The sequence below is a fragment of the Pteropus medius genome, unplaced genomic scaffold (assembly GCF_902729225.1).
Source record: "Pteropus medius unplaced genomic scaffold, Ma_sr-lr_union100, whole genome shotgun sequence".
NCBI lineage: Eukaryota > Metazoa > Chordata > Mammalia > Chiroptera > Pteropodidae > Pteropus > Pteropus medius.
This window is the reverse complement of record NW_024351647.1, coordinates 4,129,835-4,134,994: the sequence shown is the minus strand read 5'-3', so window position 1 is coordinate 4,134,994 and position 5,160 is coordinate 4,129,835. Positions and strand designations below refer to the sequence as shown.

At 36.4% G+C, this 5,160-nt stretch overlaps 1 pseudogene; it reads right to left on the bottom strand.

Moving 5' to 3' along the window:
- Window positions 1–2,381: 2,381 nt before the first annotated feature.
- LOC120587276 (uncharacterized) lies at window positions 2,382–2,500 on the bottom strand (annotated as a pseudogene).
- Window positions 2,501–5,160: the final 2,660 nt, after the last annotated feature.

Below are 5,160 nucleotides of genomic sequence, written 5' to 3'. Positions count from 1 at the left end.
CACTGATTTTAGGAAAGGACTTCTAGTTATTAATCCATAGCCTTTCTGCTTACAGTGTACTTGGTGAAACATTATGGTAAAAATGAGACACAACTCTCAAGACCTCATTTATTTCTAAATAGTCAGTCTAAGGCATATATCTAAGATTTAAAGCTTCAAATTCTATAGCTAGAAGTTCAGTACATAAAAATGAGTTGAAACTAGAGAGAAAATCCTATCTAACTTTCTCCTATGTCAGGTCCCCTTTAAGATCAGCTAGACTTATTCTTTTCAGAAGAAAGAAAAGAAAGAAAGAGAAAAAGCCAACAGGTAAAAAGATCAGATTGTACTTTCCAAGTTTCAGTCTAGAGGGAATTTTTAGTCTTAAGTTATAAATTCCAGAAAATAGAAGTTTATAAGGGAAACAGTGACAGAACCTTAATTATGGCATTGCAAAGGGCAATGCTGTAATAAAAAGGAACTACCCCTGAGATGAAATGCTTAATCTTTGAGTGAGATGTGGCCTAATAACTCAAAAAGAGAGTGGTGCAATGATTCAGCTCCTCACTTTTGCAGACTGTTGCATGCCCTTTATGAAATTCACTGTCACCTTCAACTCCTTCTTTCTGACTAAGCCTCACTTTACTCTGGATCAAGTAGAAAAGAAAGGTCATAAAAAACCAAGCAATGGCAAGTTACTTTTTGGCAGAAGCTTTTTTCCAACATGTGTATCAAAGAATGAGAGAAGCTGGAAAGGACCAAGAGGGGCCATCTGGTCCAATCTCTCTATCTCTCTGCAGATAAAGCCTAAATCATCAAAGACAGAGTAGGGAGGTAGCCCAAAGTTCACTTCTTCAACAAAGAAGGGAGAATTCACATCCTCCCTTAAAAACTGTGCTGGCTTTACAGCCAAGAAATCTGTTATGTGAAACCCAATTCTTATTTGACTTCCTTAGCCTTACACCATTGTCTGTAAACATGAAGTGCCCTCTATAAACATGCTTTGAACACTCAGCAGACTTTATGAAGCCAATCCTTAGCACATTCTATTTATCGAATAATTTAAACTCTCTTAATATTAATTAGTAGAGTGAAGGGTCAATTTCCTAATCTTTCTGTTTTGCTTTTATTTTTTTTTCCCTAGAATCTTCTTGATATTTCCACATTTCTTTTACAATGTACATTCATCATTATAATTCAAACATTTAATGCAGTGCCTAGTAAGAAAATAAATGCCAGGGACTACCAAGTGGATGCTCAAGTACACATTAGATAGCAAACCAATTAAACAAGAAAAAGTCATTTTACATTCCAAATAGCCATTTCCTTAGGTTCAGTTTTCTTAATTTAAATCTTATCTAAAATATATTAATTCCCTGTGTTTCTTGGTTTAAATATTACACTGATATGCAAACTATGTATCTGACAGCAATGTTATGACACAAAGAAATTACATTTTATGTCCAACAGAGCAATATTTTCAGAAAGCACATAAATTAGCAATGGCCATTGTTTTACTCATAGGAGAACAAAGCAAAACAGATGTTAAGCAATGCATTTATAGACAGGTATGTATGCATCCCATTCCTCCTTAAATCTAGGTGCTAAGACTAAATATTTGCAACAGTCTGCCAGGACTCCAAAGTCATGGCTAGGATAGATCTGGCTCTTCAGTTCTAGGTACCTATAGATACCAAAGACTCACTTAAGAAACTCCTGCAAGGCAAAACAAAACCCATCATGTTTCAGATTCATACTGGAAAAGAAATAGAGAAAACGGGAAACAGAGGCATCCAGGAAAACCACACTGAACTAAGACTTGCTTCTGATTGTTCTTTCCCCATTTCCTTCCCCCAGATAAAAAGAGACTCCTGGATATCTGCTGTCTTGGGGGCGGGAAACAAAAATAAAGCCTACAGTGAGCTTTCTAACCAAGCACCAGAACTGATGAACCCTCTCAGGATTCCTACAGAAAAAAAAAAAACCTTGCAGTGCTCTTAAAAGAGGTAGTTGTCTTCTGGCTAGTGTTTGGGGGAAACAAGGAGGTAAGAGCATCTATAGTGTATCACCTATGGGTGCGATTTGCAAGGGAAAGATACAGAATCCCTTTCCTATCTGAATCTGAGACACTGAATATGTTTCAAGAAGAAAAAACACTGAGAGCATAAACCTCAGTAGTTGACTATATGATTACAGATTAGTGTGGCATTTTTTTTTTATTTTATAGTTAGAAGCATTAGTTTTTATGTTTGTGTGTCCCCTATAGGATTTTACTGATATATACTTTTATGTGATATCTTTTTTTAATTTATTTAATTATTTTTTTGGTGCGGCAACCCTTGGTTGACCTCACAGATTGCAAGGACCTTGTCAGCTTACAATCCTTTATTTTTTATTTTTTATGCCTACAGCACCTGGCCTTCCTAGATGGTTTCCCATCCAAGTACTAACCAGGCCTGACCCTGCTTAGCTTCCGAGATCAGATGGGATTGGGCCTGTTCAGGGTGGCATGGCCGTAGATTATGTGATGTATTTTATATTTCTATTTGCATTCTCTTTTGTAAACAGTGAAAAGGTAGTTTATTTTCAAATCCTAGCCAAGCACTGACTTGAAGGAAAGGAGGAAGAGAGGCAGGAGAGGGAGAGAGGGAGGGAGGGAGGGAGGGAGGGAGACAAAGACCTTTTATAAAGTTTTAATTTTTCTTAGAGAACCTATAAGTAGTCTTCTGTTTGTTTCTCTTCTATGGCAAACTGTTTCTGACTGGAGCAAATTAAAGGATATTTAAAAGTAGTAGATACCTGGGGGGAAAAACTAGTTTCCATAATTACTATAAGCTAGAGCCAGGACAAAATATGCCCAGCTGCTACTAAGGTGATTAACTTTCCAAGTTAGATACAGAAACAGAGATAGATATATAAACACATATATACACATACATATCCATCTGTGTTTATGTATGAAACATTTACAGCAGGTGTATATCAAACAAAGCTTGCACCCAAAATACTAGATTCATCTCTAGTCATGAAAATTTGTGTACTTTTAACATTAAATTTAAGATTGCATGTGATGGATTTACTGTGATATAACATGATATTCTGAGATAGAACATAAAATCTTTCCTTTTTGATCTAAAGTCTATCAGCATTATGGCCATAGATAAAACAGAGGCGTTGCAACAGAGAACCTCAATGATTGTATTTTGCCATAATGTCATGAATGTTAATGATCATTTTGTGGCAATAGCTACACTACTATATGAGAGCAATTATGTCATTTAATAGAAAGCATACATAGTACTAAAATACCTTACTTTAAAAAAAAAAATGAAGAGTTTTCTGCACTACCTGACTTGATTATAGCAATCCTCAGGCTCACACATGAAATCTGAGTTGGCTATTGATAACATCAGGTTCAAAAGCTTGAACCTGGATGACGTTTTGCAGATCCACCACCTGCCACTCATGCTTTCCAACACCTTTGTTCAAACTTGCTTGAAAGAATCTCATATACTTTAATCCTCAAAACACTGAAAAATGTTTTGTGCCACAGGCGTTAAATTTGTAAACTTTTTTTAACCTCTCTATTAAATACCAGGAATTTTAGTCTGATTCTGACAGTGACCTGTGTAAAGATTTTAATGCTCATTTAATGCACACATTTTTTTGTGTTCCATTGCTGGTGCTTGCTCACTGTTGGTAAATGCCAAATGCATCTGGGGGAAGAGTTTTGAAAACAATTCGACAGCATGAAAAGTTCCAACAATAAAACAGAACTCTTTACATTGCAAAGCCAAACAAATAACTTGAGCACGTGTAATTGAATAAATCCTGAGCTTCCGTGCAGATGGCTGTTTTTATTATCTATGCCGGGATCTGCTGAAGGTTCTTCACATCCTGTGTGTGTGTAAGCATGTGAGTGTGTGTATAAGGCTTATTTTATATGAGATTTGGCATATTTCATGTGGCAGGCTGTTGAAAAATGAATAAAGACAGGAGAAAAAAGGCAATGTACATCCCATTGGTAATGAAGGCGAGCCAGGTTGCTGCCTGCCATGTGCCAGTTCTCGAGGATTGCCCACGGGCTCCCAAGATCATTTCTTTGCCCCTAGATTTTCATGTCGAATTATCACTCACAATCTCTAAATGAACATGCCTCTTATTTTATTTAAGACACATTGGGCACTTGTGTTTGACTTCCTGCTAGGCAATGCAATATTTAATGTACACTACATACACAACTGGGAAAAAATAATGTCCATATAAGCATAATTTTGAATTTTTTTTTCTATTTTTGCAAAGGGATATCTCTGCCCTAAGCTTTCAAGAGGCAGACATCAAGTGAAAAGCATTTGTTCTGTGCTGATTTTGCCTGAGAAACTGACCATAAAGGTCTACAAGGATTCATCGGGAGATTTAATCTATGGCCTCATGGCTTTGGCCTGAGGCAAAGCTGGGGGCAAAGAACTTTTCATGTGGGGGGTAACAAATAAAGCAGGAACTCATCATGCCTGGATTCTCACAGTTGCTCTAACTGGTACCAAGAAGCCTCTCTCCCTAAGACGTGGCTTATCTGTTCCCGTGTTCCCGTTAAAACTGAAACAAGCAGCATCATAACTTATTTGTGACCTACTTAGGAGAAATTCAGATTTGTCTACAATAGCCAAAAGAAATACAGGTTGAGAATAACAAAAATACTTTCTTTCAATATGGTAGCCAAAAGGAATATAGGTTGAGATGAACAAAATAACTTTTTCTTAACATGTGAATGTCACACTTGGCTCAGATGACCACCTCCCTTTTTATGTGGTTATGTGGTTTTGTTTTTTTTTTCACTTTATTTTAAATGTTTGGTCAAGAGGTAGTACCTTATATAATTTAGTAATAATTTTATAAATAAAAGATTTGCATATCTAGATAATGAGTCCCATCTCTTTATTTCTTCAGTTCCATCAAGAACTGTATAAAGAAACTGCTAGGCGGCTTATTGGTTAAGTGCTTCATAACGTCTCTGACCCAAAGGATCCTCTTGTCAGAATACAGGCCTATCGATAATTAATAGTGTTTTAAACTTTTAATCTCCAGCTACGACATTTTTTTTAAGGCTCTAATTATGACTGTAACTACCTGCAAAATGGAGTAAATGGGTACCTGACAAAGTTCCAGAAAATGCTGTGAGTT